This window comes from Convolutriloba macropyga, chromosome 10 (genome assembly GCF_964194025.1).
Source record: "Convolutriloba macropyga chromosome 10, txConMacr16.3, whole genome shotgun sequence".
Taxonomy (NCBI): Eukaryota; Metazoa; Xenacoelomorpha; order Acoela; family Convolutidae; genus Convolutriloba; species Convolutriloba macropyga.
In genome coordinates this window covers 28,137,488-28,152,719 of record NC_134477.1, presented here as the reverse complement: position 1 = coordinate 28,152,719, position 15,232 = coordinate 28,137,488, and the positions used below count along the sequence as shown (strand labels likewise).

Genomic DNA, 15,232 nt, shown 5'->3' with positions numbered 1-15,232 from the left:
TGTTGTGATAGCAACCGTTTACAGGTAGTTATAGTTCCAGTCTTAGTTGCAGTTACACTTACAGTCACAAAGAAAAAGAAATAAAAAGGGGGCTGAAGCACTAACACAAAAAGCATTCAAAACAAGAGCTACAGAAAACTGTTTTCTTTCAATAACTCAGCAAAATAATTGCAAACCTAAATTGAATTGATCGGTAAATAACGAGTTACGGTGTCTTGTATGTTAAATATTTTTCAGCAGTAAAGTTTACTTTGTCTCGTTGAGAATATCATTCTTGAGCAGCAAATAATTTGTTACTGGAATTCAGTTTGTTTGTGTTATCTGTAGCAACCCCGTTCAACTCGATATTAAAAAACTAAGGATAGAAACTAGTCATATACTGATTTTGTAGTTCAACGGTAAAAATACAGCGGATATACACAAAAGCGTTACAAAAACTTAATACCCGGACAGATTTGGAATCGCTAAAGCAAACGGGGTGGTGTAACACTTTCCTTGTCGTAAAAACGTCGTTAAAAAGGTCACTTTGAGAAAACGTTTTGATTTATGTTCAAAGCATTGATGAAAAAATCAACTGTGCATTCAAAAATTAAAATTCTTTTTGCATATCTGATAGTTTTATTAGTCAACGAGCCACTCAAATGAAACTATATAATCGTTGAAACTTCATTTCACTATTTGTGGGTCATAAAATCGAAGTCAAGCTAAATTTAGAGCTGTAAGCGATAGCTCTCATGTTCTACATGATTCAAAGCTGTTTTATCTTGCACGAAAGCCAAATTTGGACTTTTATTCGACGATTAATGTGCCTTTGCTTTTCTTTACTCTCTCCAAAAAAGGATTAAATTTTTTATGAAAACAACGAATAAAATTTTGCACTGAGAAGAGTTTGTTGACGTAAGAACCATGATATATAAAGACATGCGAACTGACGCAATACCTTTATTTGGAAAGCGCGCTTCAAAAAATGTTTCAAAGGTAGTGGAACTACATTTAAAGTGCAAGCCATAGGAAAAATACGAACAGTTTGTTCTAATTTTACCTATTGCATCAGAATCACTTTTTGAAATCATATGATAAAACAAAGCTTGTGACAACAGAATTATTCTGGCGACAGAATTTATTAAAAAGAAAACTGCGAAACTGAACAGCATTTTAAACTGACATTTTAAAAATCGGCCACAGGAAAAACACCAAAACGAAAGAGGAGCATTGGAAATTTTTTCATCAGAAGGTTAGTTGTTTTCTTATAACAGGCCCTATTTCCGAATCTCAAGTATACTTATCTTGCTGTCATTAGAGTTTTAAGTTGGGATCGTTCTTTTCTGGTACATTTTATAAAGCTTTATTAGCGGGGTAATAAAGGGGGTAAATGTTTCACTTAAAGAGCTTGGTCAAAAACTGGATCAGCCATAATGGAATTGTTTGCCTTTCAGAAATGGGCCAGAAAGTGGAATACATTCAAAGTGGATATGATGCCTTTGAAGGTGAAATTAGCGAGGACGGAAACGTATTCAGCAGCAATAAGGACAAAGACAAGGAAAAGCCCGAGGATGTCAGAGACGTCGACAGAGAGGTTAAAAACTGAGGAAGGGATGAACAAGATGTAGTGAAATAAGATGGAAAAATATTCTAATACATTTGCATGGATTAAATTTTATTAAACAAATATTTAGTAGTACAAATTTAAATCAGAAATTAGCACCCTGAGCATGTATATTAAATGTTTGATTATTGAATAAATTATGCTTGTATTGGTTTTCTTAAGAAGAGGTCGGCCTTTCAGTCAACCTTGCGGTCTGATTTAGTGAAACAAGGATTGCAGATTAAGTAAATTCGAAAAAAAAACTCAATCCTGTATTTCTCTCTGTTATCAAAGTTATCAAAGTTATCAAAGTTTTAAAAAAAGTTATCAAAAAATAAGTTAAAACTGTGCCTTTGCGTCCTGTATATTACTTGTTGCTGACTGGAAAGGTTTTCTGGGCCTGTTGGGGCAAGATGAAGAATGCCAGTCCCCCAGTGAGATTGTTCCTATATTGATAGTAATTGGTTACTCGTGCGGTTGCTTTATAGCTAGTCCCCCACGTTTTTGTTACTCATTAAAAAGAAAACAACATTAAGTATAGTTACGTGTATTAAGAGACCCCACTTCAGTTTCTGATATTGAACAGCGGAAAATCTATATAACAGTCGGCAGCCCAAAAATGATGCAAGAAGGATTTGAATCTTATTTGAAAGAAGCTATTCTTCGTATCAGCAGCGAAATTAAAAATTTTTCGGTATATAAGAAGCTATTCTTTTTATTTGGAAAATAAGAACGATAAATGGGAAAGAGAAAGGGAAACAAAATAAAAGCCTCTTCTGTTCAAAATAATGAATTTACAACAGTAGACAGTTCTAGCTTATAGAAAGCCTTGTCTTATCATACACTTTAAGTGAAGAAAACCAATCCCCGGGATTAACACAGTCAATGAGCAATTTGACCGTTGATGACTCTGACCCCCGTTGTCAAGTTCCTGTTGATACACTGCTGTTTTATCCTGATTAAAAAGAACTGTTTAAATTAACTGTGAAAAGCCAAAAAACAACAAACCTAACAGTAAGATTTGGAAAAACATTATTGTCAATACCGTTTGAGCGCTGAAAGCAGGGCATTATGCCGGACTTAGGTTTGAAGCTGCATCGATTAAGCAATCAAGAAAAACCGTGGAAGAAGAACCTCGGCTGCATTTTGCACAGCACTCAAGCGCGATGAGGCAAACGAATTTGGCCAAATAAAAGCGTTCCCCAATTTCTCAGCTGCTGGTCCACCTAAAATGTACCCCGAACACCTTTTGCACGCAGTTAATTGCCCAGCTTCTGGTCAATCTAAAGAAGTTTTTACAAGCATAACAAGGCTAGTAAATTTGTCCAGCATAGGTCAGCTCCCTGTGCCAGTGGCACCATTTTTCAGCAGTGTTTCCTTAGCCACTTTAAAGAAACTAAACAGCAGTGTGCGTCGGATAGCTGCGGGCCAGGTCTTGCGACGTTTGGTAGGAAAAAGCATAGCCAAACAAACACGATCGGATTTGGTTGAACTGCTCTCGTCTCAAAAAATTGGTGTATGAGTCATGGTGCAGATGAAAGAGCCATACATGCAACCAAAATTATTTTTGAGAAATTGCAGCTTTCACGGGATGCAGGAATATTACAGATCGGTTTTAAAAACGCGTTTCATTTCATTAAAAGAAGTCAAATTCTAACTGCAGCTGCTACATTAATGCCGAGTCTTGCATCATTTGCCATATTTGCCATATTCTGCAACTCACAGCACAGTCATCTTTTTTATAGCAAGAAATCTGTAACAAGTCAATCTGGAGTGCAAGAAGATGATCCCATGGGTCTTCTGTTGTTCTCCTTAACCTTGTGGTCTATGATAGAAGAGATTGAGTCAATAAAACCAAATCTTACCCAGCACTGTTGGTACCTTGATGAAGATATTTTCTGGAAGAAACCGAACTTAGCGAGATTTTAGATATATTAACTATCTCGGGCAAAACCTGCTGCTTAGAACTCAGAAGAGACAATTGTGAGGTCTGGTCAAAAGGAACTCTGAACAAGACCGATAGCGGAATTAAAAAAAACAGTATAGAGGGACTTGAAATACTGGATGCTGCTGTTGGATCCCACAGATCCGTTGCTTCGTCGAAACAGAAGCGTGTTGAAAAGATCAGCAAACTACTGAAAAACCTGCAGTAATTACACAACCCAAAGTGTGCTCTATCTTTTCTACGTAGTTGACTTGGTGCACCACAAATGGTGTATTCACTGCGCTGAAATACACCACTAGGGAAAGCAGTCATTTTTTTGGGGAATTTGATTTGCTTCGAAGGAAAATTTCGAGAAAATACTGGGTTCAGCATTGTCTATTTTGTTTTTCACATTTAATTTAAAAAATCAATTTTTCAGTTATTATATTTCTTAGGAAACATCAAAATTCTTAAGTTGTATTCAAAATCTTTTCAATTTGACAGTTGATGAAATACTTGGTATTGTTGTTGGATCCCCCAGATCCGTTGCTCCTTCGATACAGAAACGTGTTGAAAAGAACAAAACTTACAGGAGAATCTGCAGTACATAAACAACCCACAGAGAGCTCTTGGCATTCTACTTAGTTGCCTGGGTGCACCAAAAATGGTGTATTCACTGCGCTGCAACACACCACGAGGGAAAGCAGTAAATATTTTGAGGAATTTGATTTGCTTCAAAGGAAAAATTTCGAGAAAATTTTGGGTACAGTCTTGTCCAATGAGTCATGGCATCAAGCATGTTTGCCTATAAATAAGACTGGATTTTGAGGCCGACTTGCGTCTGACCAGATAAAACTAGCCTATATTGGTTCGATATCACAGTCTGCTACATTGCTAGAGCTTATAACTGGCCAAAGTCCGACAGCAGATCACAATATTACCAAAAGGATTGATAAAATAAAGTGTTTGTTATTGTCGGAGCTTGCTCAAAAGCAAAATATAGGAAACTCTCGACGATGTGGCTCTCAAAAAATTAATTGAAAACCAAACATCCGAAAGAGAGAAAGCTTGTTTTTTCTCACCTTCTCTGCCTCAATCAGAAGCATGGTTATCGGCAGGTCCCATACCGGCTCTCGGCCTCCATCTCTTGCCAAACGAATTTCATGCAGCTGCCAAGTACAAACTGGGCGCTCCCATATATGAAAAAGAAAAGAAGTTTCCCTATTGTAAAACAGGATCTTTGGATACAATTGGTGATCATGCTGTTCCATGTCATGTGCGGTGCGGCATGATTTCGCAAAACGACCGTGTAAGGGACAAAGTAGTTTCTACTTGCAGCGCTTCCAACTTGCCACTCTTTTGTGAGCAGAAAAACTTGATACCAGAAACAATTATCAACCTGGAGTCATGTATTTACCTTGTTGGTCTGCTAGACAACCAGCAGCTCTGGATGTAACCCTTAACTCACCACTTCAACCCAGTTTTTTTCAAATGCGGCGAGGGAGTCCCGTTTTACCCTGAGAGCTGAGCTGCGGAAGACAGGAAATTCAAGCAATTTTCCCAACAATGTGCCAACAAAGGAGATCAATTTATTCCCATGGCTTTTGAACCACTTGTTGGACTATCCAATTTGGTCACAAAAAAATGGAAGGAAAAGTTCAGCTCGCTGACAGCAGAAATTTGTACTCAGTTGTTTTTGTCAGTTGCTTTCAGCAGGCTTGTTGAATCGGTTTCAGTCACACTAATGCGAGGAAACGGTATATTGTTGAGAGCAAGAAGCGCAAAACTGTGAGCCAGTTGCAAGCAAAAGAAGCCTCCTTTAATGTCTCATGACTCCTGACTGTGTCGTTTTCAGTATCCCAATTGTAAACCAGATTGTGTGGTTTCCACTATCCCAATTGAAAACTCGGTTGTGTGGGTTTTATTTTTCCAAATGAAAAGCCGATTGTGTGGGTTCTACTAATCCAATTGAAAACCCGATTGTGTGAGTTTTGCTTCACATAAAGAATCCTCACGAGAGTGACGAGCGGCCATTAATCCGAGAGTTGCTGTGGTTCCAAACTTGGATTACGACTTTGACCTGATAACTAATGGCATTACAATGAGTTATAAAAGTCGACTAAGATTATCCTACCAAGCCATATATTAGTTTAAGCTACTTACATTCTACCTAGTTGACCAAAAATTTACAGTGAAGTCGAAAAACTCTATTTTGAGAGGCATCAAACAGTGAAATTTTGGCCCGCATATAATTTTAATTTTCACATTCATTTTAAAAATGTTTTTCAGTTATTATATTTTTTAGGGGGGCATCAAATTTCTAAATTTGTATTTGAAATCTTTCCAAAACAAATTTCAGATGTTTAAAGTTGAATAGACCAAAATTAAAATTTATTTAAAAACTTCCGCTTGAAAATAGTTGATAACGCCAACTTACAGTATTGTTTGGCGTGTTGAAATATAGAACTTGTACAGAACTATCGTAAAGAAACTCGTAAAGAACTACTAAAAACTAGAACCTTATTTTGCGGGAGAGTTTTTTTCTCTCATCTTTGAAAAAGTAATTCAGAATGATGTCTTCAGACCAGCTTTTAGAATAACTTAATAGCCATAGAATTTGCCAGGATTGTATTACTGGTTTTTTATTTCAATTTGTCGATCTTAGCATGCGCAATATAATTGGTATTCAGAAGCTATGGACAGGAAAAAATAAAATCCTTGTCCCAAACAACAGCTGATATAATCATTCCCTGAAACAGGTAAAAGATTTAAAATATATTTCTGCATATAGTAGTCACAAGCTTCACTGACGAGCTAATAGAGTTTCCTATTTGAACTTATCTTGTACTTTTTTCGTTTGAAGCAGATCATTTAACCTTAAAACGGATCATTAGCATGCTTTTGGTCTTTCGCTCCAATATAAAAACTGTGTGCCATCCACAGCGGTATGTTGTTTATAGGCAAACACATTACTGTCGCCAGTTGTCACCGTCAGGCAAAAAAAAAGAAAAAAAAATCTATCCTCATTTTTAAATTGATCGGCTGGTGAAAATAATTCATGTTGTCGGTTTTTTTTTCAAAAAGTTCAGGTGGTCAATAAATAGTGTTGTGACAATATTCTTGACATCACTTTCCTTTGTTTAAAATGGAACAAATATAAATTTCTCTTACGTTGAGAATATTCTTCTTTAAATACCGCTAAATTTAACATTGGTAAATCAGTTTATTAAAAATTGTGCCAAAATAATATTTAAATTGTTGTGTATCCTCTTTTTAGTAAAAAAAAATGACTCAATAACAAAGTAATCGGTTAAAAAACTCCTCCATGGTCTTTTGTATTCAACAATATTTCATGAGAACTGTGAATAGCATGCGAAATTGTATATTTGTTTTGTATTATTAAGTTGAATCACATTTCGATGTGTCAATGGCTCAATTGGGTATGACAAACACAATATTTATGTCCAAAACTTCTCCAGCAGACACATTTATGTACGAAATATATAAATAAGTAAAGCTATTTATATAACTTATACATATTAAAAATGTTTCATTCAAAAAAAACAAGTTACGCTTCTATTTTGCGAAAGTTAAAAACTTTTATGGAGAAAAGCTGTCTAAATGCTAACTATTTTGACTCAATTTTATTTTGTCGCATTACTTGTAGCCAAATTGTTGTGAATTAGACGTATCTTTTAACAAAGCTAACGCGACAAAATGCAGACTGAAGGTTTCCGTGCAAAAACCAAATGGGTCAAAGAGATAATCTGAGTGGAGGTGACAGAGTTGCAATTTATTTGTTCGCACCATTTTTTTCAAATAATTTCCTACTTATTTTCATTGAGTCTTTGAGACTAATATAATGGATTTGGTTATGAGGAATATGAAGTTTACGCATCACATCCATTTTAATGAGCCATATTACTGCAACGTGCACAATAATTCGCTATCCCATCGAAAACAATCGAGCAAAACCGACGCCATGATGGGATGATCTTCGGGGATAATTTTGACTTGAAAGGCCAAATCTTTGACTGGTGTGCATCCTTAGCTATAAATCCAGTCAAAGCAAAATTAAGTGTTGACACAGGCAAAATGGTATGAATATCTTCCAAAATACCAGAAGGTTTCAAAAAAATAATTTCTGCTTTAATTTCTGCAGACATTTTCTTATTGCTTTATTTTCTTCCTACATAAATTTTCAAGACCTCTCTCCTTCCATCTGAATCTAGCAGAATAACCTTTTCCCCACTTTTGTGAAAGATAAGCTTATCTACAAGAATATAGCAAGAAACGCACTCGGGCGAGATTAAAAGAGAGTCAGTCGCTACCTGAAGTTAGCGAGACAAACGTTTTTTGCGGGAATTGGTTTCTAATGATTCCCTTCTGACAAATGAACTTATGACGGCTGCTCTGTTTGCTTATCACAAAGAAAGTTTTACACGGGCCAGTTTACTCTGAGTGGTTCCAAAATTTGTCCGGATACTTCGTTTATGCAGTTTGCTCTTGTAACTGCATATCCGCTTTGCTGTGCTTACCGTTGCATTACAATTCAGTTCGTAACTATTTGCTAATCTTAATTTTTTCAGTATCGAATCAAACTGGCTTCCTACAGATCACACAATACGGGATCTCTATATGTATACCAGTTCAATTCGATAGAAAAACAAATCGGAGACAAAGATATATGACTAAGATCTGTTTGTGCAAAAATATTTAAACTTAAACTTATGTTGGTCTTGCTCCTTGTACTCACGAAATGAAATACCAGAAGCTGGGGTTCGTAACAGTTGAATTACAGCTCTAATAATTTGTAGAAACAAAACACAGTAGCAAATAATATACTGCTCAAAAATAACTTTCAATAAAAGACACAGTAAAATTTACTGCTCAAGAATAGTTTATTTTTAGCAATTTTTTTGCTGATGTATAGGAAGAAAGCCGTTTTCTGCGGCTGCTTTTGTTCTGTGTTGTCGTGTTGCTTTTGTTATTTTCCCCTTTTTCTCCACATCACGTGACTATGACTATACTAGTAATTATAACTAAAATTGGGACTTTTACGATGACTAATAGACAACTAATACAAAAGAGTTTTCCCTATCTCAATTTTTATGCTGATGTAAACATGTTGTGAAAGCTCAGCCTCAACAGAATTTCTTTTTCAAACTCCATTTCTAGTTCAATCTTAGTTAAAATTTTACTTGGAAATAAAACTACTTGAAATGTCGCTCGATCAAAGGCACAAAGTCTACTTGAAGAGATCCAAAGGCTTTATAATGACAAAAAACGAACAAAATCAAAGCAATAAAAACGTTCTATTACAACAAAGAATTGAAAAAATGACTGAAATGTGATGCGCCAGTGTTATTTCTTTATTAGCAGAAAAATTCAATCTAACTCATATTAAAATTATGTCTAAAAATCTTTTTCTCTAATATGGGTAACCAAATATCTTTTTTCTATTTTAGATGGCATCTAATTCTCTTTGTAAATAAAAACAGAAGGCACTGCCAAACATTTTTAGAACGATGAAAAAAGAGCTGATTTCTTCTGCAAAAATGCATAAAACTAGAAGATTATCTAAAAGCCTTAATTTCAGGTGAAAAAAGCGAGTGCAGGACTAAGAGTTAGGGCAGACACATTTGACTGTGGCGGAGATATTGTTGGTTTTCAAAGTTACGGTTTTTTTAATGAGCTGCACTCAGACTCTATATTGCTCAAGTCGAAGTTGAAATTTTATCCGGAAGCCTAAGTGATTTAAAATGTTTGTGAAAAATTTGAAATCGCTAAGCGTTCTGGATATGTTCTTCACCTAAACTTTAGCCTACTAAAGACTTTGATGATCAACCAAATTGATCAACCAAATTGATCAAAAATACATCCTTTCCTTGATAGGTCGAAAACGTCTCCAAGATACGAGATACGAAACCCTGTCCCCATTTATGTATCACTTCATATCGTTTAACAGCGTGGACTCCGTATTAAACACCATTCTAAGAAAGCATTTTAAAAACTAAAAGCAAATTTAAAAAAAAAAACATTTTTAAAAAAACTAAGATTTTTTGACAGAGCAGGAGCTGACTCTGATCCTTGGCCCAGGGATTGTTTACCTATATTTATTGAACTTTTAAAATTCCGGATGCACCTATCTAACTTTTTGAGCAAATAAATTCAGGCATAATCGTTTCTTTGGTTTCAAAAACTGCATCAGAAGAGACGGAAAAAGTATTCAAATATCTCTTGGCATTATAGTTAACTCACGTACTAAACGGCTCTGGAAGGAATTATAATGATAACTAATTAAAAAATTTTGTGGTAACGGATTAGTTGTTTTTTTGTTTTTGTTGATATCTAACGAAAAAAATATCTATACAATAATTATGAGAAATTGGCCGACCGATTTGAATCAAGAGATAAACATTCAAAACTCTTTTGCTCAAGAGAAAAATTCAAGAAGCTGTTTTAGTTAAATCAGAAGAAGTCTGGTAATTAAAATCAAGCTTGTAATTAACAAGTTTTCGCGAAGGATGGCCGCAGAGCAAATCAGCGTTGAATCAGTCTAGAGACATTCTGTTTTGTTTTTGGACGATCAGTACTCTGTTCATGTCACAATTTACACCGGCCATAGCCTTAATTCTTTAGTAAACTTTACTGAATGAAAAATAATTTGTTAAGCTTAACTCCCGCTAAAAAGGTTTGTTTAATATGCGCTTCAAACTTCTGCTTAGGTAGTGATTTCATTTAATTTGCGTTTCAAGTCGTAAGCACTAAGCTAAGTTGGCATTGTGGTAACTGCCTACATCCCAGTTTAAGAATAAAGGGCGTGTATAATACAATATTAGTTACCAGTTGTAAGCTAAATAATTATGGCGTTGTTCTGCTAAGACTTAATTTTGGGTATTAATATTTTTGTAGTTCAGAATATAGCGGATAAATGCAGTCTGAGCAAACTCTATGATCTCAAAATAATAATAATGAAGAGAAACTGCACATAAATAAACCTAAAATATTCTGAAGATCCAATGTTTCCCAACTGAATTAAGTTTTTACTCTTAAATTTGCTTGTTCAGCGCTGAAATGCTCGTAGGCTCAAGTCCGGGTTATTTCATTTAAGGTTTAACTTCAATTTGTTGATTTACCCCTTTTATTATTACTAATGATGACAACGATATGTTAATAAATTCTGAAAATTGTCATTTTCGGTCCCAAAAGCGCCCGAAGCCCACTCATTTTGTGTATTTCGGCATTCAAAAGTACATTTGCCGAACTGATGAGTAAAACAAGGAATATTACTTTGCTTAATATAAGTGAATCAAAAATTATTTCAGTCAATCCACTTCTTTACTTCTGTTTAGCAAAAGTATCTTTTGAATGCCGAAAAAGATTAACAGGAATAGGCGTGAATTGACACTAAGTCTAATAACCAGACACTGGAAGCTTCTACGCAACAATATTTGAGCTATTGATGAAACTATTGATCGTTAGCTCATTCCGTGATCTCGATCAAACAAAACTGGTAAAAACAAAATTAACTCAAAATAGAGCTGCCAAAAGCCGATTTCAAGAAAGAAAAGAGCAGCACTAGAAATTAATCCATTCTTCTTTCAAAACTCAGGGAAAACTGAATTGCACCTTTCATAGAAGCAAAGTTTTCTAAATGCAAAGTTGCAGATTCAAACTGCAGAAAAAAACTGCAATCCTGATAAGGTTTCCGTACGAGTACAGGCAGGCATTGAACTCTTGGTAAAGACTTGCCCAGTCTTGTTGGTTATATCAGTACTAAGATGCATGAAATTTAAGGGCAGAGTTTAGCTCACAAGGGTCTTGTAATATTTTCAATAGCTATATTTTGTTCTCAACTCATCGGCGTGATTTATAAGCAACATACATCACTCGAGAAAACATTAGGCAATATTGTTGCTTTTTTCAATATCTGTTTTTCGGATCAATTTTACTGACCACGAAAACTGATAAAACTATGTGCTTGTCTATACGTGTACTTTATCAACTGATTGTAACGCTGAAGTTATTTTTATAATGAATAGCATGTTAAGCCACTTTCAATTAAAATTGTTCTAGAGCAGCTATTTTGAGGCTTTTGTTCACTCACTACTTTATGCTAATATACGATATTTCTCGGACCAAGGCTCTCTCGGTTCTATTAGAAAACTTGCGTAATACTGACGAACTCCCTTTTTATGATCAAAACTTACTGCAAATTGGTCGAAGGAGTTGTAGACGAGTACCTGTGTTCACAGATATTTTACAGATAATCAGTTTTATTTAAAAACAGGTGAACGCTGCCGTCAAAACTTGCGCAATTTAACTTGCTTTTTGTATAATTATAAACAATGCGATAATGTCAAGTAGTTTATGACGCGTTGAAATAACTAAAAACTGATGATTTAATTGTTTAAAAATTGCTATTTTTGTTTTGATTAATAACAAATCTCTTAATTTAGACTTTAATTTCGTTCATGAAGCAAACCAACTACATACACGACATTAGCCGACTAGCTGATATGATAAAAAAACATGAACAAATGATGCAATTGACAAGACTAGAGACAAAATTGGAAAGACCTATTAAGTCAAAAAAGTAAACACATTTTAAAATGCCAGACAAGGCTATGAAAAAGAAACGTATTCTATTATTGTCACCAAGTCGGTATAAAACTACTCCAAAGTCATGTGAGAATTAAACTTTATCTGATATGACATCAAGGTGTCTCAAAGTACAGCTCAACGGAACAAACAAAAAATACATTCGATTGTTTTAAAGAAATAAAGAACAGACGACTGCGTCTTTAAGTCATTTGAAAGAAAGTACAAAATTCAAAAACCTTCTCAGCGACAAAAATGTAAATCATCAATTTTTCTCTCCTTTTGTCCAGTTGTCCATGTTTTTCTCAGATAATCACGAGCCACACTTTGCAGGATAATTGGCATACCTAGTGCGTTCACATATTAGACTATGACGCACATCTCTCAATTTTAAAAATTAATGTGAAAATACAAAAAAGAGGACAAATTCTACGGATGAAGAAACTCTGATTAAAGCAACACAAAAATGAAAAATATAGAAGGACAAGTCGTGACCTATAATTCAAAGAATTATGGTACCTACTATGTACTCTGTACTCACTAGGTACGTGCTATATAACAAAACATTATTTGTAATTGAGGTCCCAAAAAGAACTGGTGGGGGGGGGCTAAAAATGACAAGCAATGGGCCTGAAAACTGATTTACAAAACATTCGATTACGAAAATTGAAAAAAAAACATTATAAACCAAAATGCCGCATGGGAACGAAAAAATGCGAGCGAGAAAGCCAATTTTGTTCAATCACAATCTATCATCTCGTTTAAGATTTAAATTATAGAAATACAAGTTTGGACCTATGATTCCGAGACTAATTCATTGAGTAAACCAAAAAAATAGACGTAGAATGGACTACTAATGGATTCGGAAAGCTAATGAAAAAATTAGATAAAAAAAAATTAGATCAAATGATCGAAAAGTTAAAAAAAATTTTAAAAATCAAAAAACAGATATCAAATTCACATATATCAAACTTATTGAATCAAAATATTTAATATCAAATTATTAATTCAAAAAATTATTCAAAAATTCTGAAAAAAAATAATTGGGAATTTTAATAATTGGGAAAATGAAATGTCGCTAAAGTTTGTAGAATTATAATCTTCAAAACAATATCATTGTCTCCAGAAGCTAACCAATACCAAACCGTAATAATTTTCAGTGGCTCATGAAGATCATTAACTTGGTACATGGCAAAACTTTTCAGAAAATTTGGAAAAAAATCAGATTTCATCAAAAAGTAATTCGAAACGTTCGATATCAAAATGTTGAAAATTGCCACTAAAAATTATGCAGTAACCTATTATCAGACCCTAGAGGAAGTTTCTTGCCTCCAAGGCTGGAATAACTTTGAAAAATGACAAGCATTTTTATGAAACAAAAAACAAGGAAACACAAAAAGGAAAATAAATAGAGGGACAAGTCGTGACCTACAATTAAAAGAATTTTTGGATCTAATCTAGTAATTTGTAACAGGGGTCATAAAAAGCACTGGTGTGGGGACAAATTGGATTCAAATTTTCCTTGAATAAAAAAACATTTCTAGAAATGACTAGAAGTGGGCTTGGAAACCGATTTACAAAACAACCGACAACAAAAATTCATTAAAAAAATAGTAAAACCAAAGTCAAATTGCCGCATAGGAACGAAAAATGATGAGCGAGAGAACTAATTTTGGTCAACCACTGTCGTCTTGCTCTTAGTGTCGGACATAGAATTCAGAGACTAATTCATTGACTAAACCAAAAAAAGCTAGACGTAAAACGGACTATGAATGAATTCGTCAGCCCAATTAAAAGTCAGATTGAAAACAAGATTTGGATCAAATGATCAAAAAGTCTTAAAAAATTGGAAAAATCAAAAAGCAGATAAACATCATAATTGCTGGTTTAAACATTCAAAAAAATTTTCAAAAGTTTTGGAAAACAAAACTTAATTGAAAATTTTATTGAAATTATGCTATATTTCGTGAAAAGATTATCTTTAGAACCAAATCATTGACTCCAGAAGCTATCCAATTTGAAACTTAAAGATTTTCAGTGGCTCATGAAGATCAAAAAAATGTACATGACAAAAATTTTCAGAAATTTTGAAAAAAATCAGAATGCATCAAAAAATTTTAAAAATTTTGATATTGAAATGTTGAAAATTGCCACTAAAAATAAACATTAATCTATTATCAGACACTAGAGGAATTTTTCTGGCCCCCAAGGCTGGAATAACTTTAAAAATGGACAAGCATTTTCAAGAAACGTGAAAAAAATGGAATCAGTGGCGTCAAAGTAAGAGAAATTAATAGTAAAAAACCAAAATCCCCAAATACTGCCTAAAAATTGGCCAAAATTGCGCCGTACTAGGGGCTGATATTTACTGTTAGTTTAAAAACTAAGTGATAAGACCGCTGGAGAAAAAAACGAAAGTTTGCAAGACTTCAAAATCAACATTCATTTTCTGAAAAGAAAGAGTCAAAGTTATGAAAACAACTGATATCACCTTGCAACTAACTAGAGTCACTTACTTTCAATCGATAAAACCTGCTACTGTTAAGATTGAATAATCAGAAAAAAACAACCATTTTTTGAAAAAAAAATCTAAAAACTCGCGAATGCTTTTTGGGAACAAAACAAGTGAGAGCCATAGAAAATAAGAGCTATGTTTTGAAATAATTATTTTGATTAGAAAAATCTTCACATTGACACTCAAAGAGATCAGCCGTAAATGAAGATTAAGGGACGAGATAGCAATAAGCACAAGAAATACTAGCACACTCAAAATTTTACTACCATTTTTGTTAAAGAAGAGCCGCGTATAAGTCAAAGAGAGCATTACTTTTCAGCTGAAAAAAATAATTCAATTGAGTTAGGCTTCAACAGATATTGAATTGAGTATAACAACAGATAATATCTGTTATCTTTGGAAAATTGAGAAGAAATTAAACTGAACAAAAACAATAAATTTCGATAGTATATTTTGAAAACAATTAGTGTAGAAGTCAAAAAAGCATTAGTTTTAACTGAATAGAACAAAAAAGACTCCAGATAGCAGCCTATGCAAACTACCGCTAATGCTGCAAAAAAACAAAAACTCGCAAAACTCAAAAATTCATTAAAAAAGGAAAACT

At 34.1% G+C, this 15,232-nt stretch overlaps 1 protein-coding gene and 1 long non-coding RNA gene across 2 annotated transcripts in view; both read left to right on the top strand.

Annotated features, from left to right (window-relative positions):
• LOC142347977 (lipoxygenase homology domain-containing protein 1-like) overlaps window positions 1–15,232 on the top strand; it is a 322,517-nt gene that overhangs the window by 124,859 nt on the left and 182,426 nt on the right. The window lies entirely within an intron of this gene.
• LOC142348407 (uncharacterized) lies at window positions 845–1,754 on the top strand. Its single transcript, XR_012760729.1, has 2 exons — window positions 845–1,234; window positions 1,437–1,754. It is a non-coding gene; the product is annotated as an uncharacterized LOC142348407 (long non-coding RNA).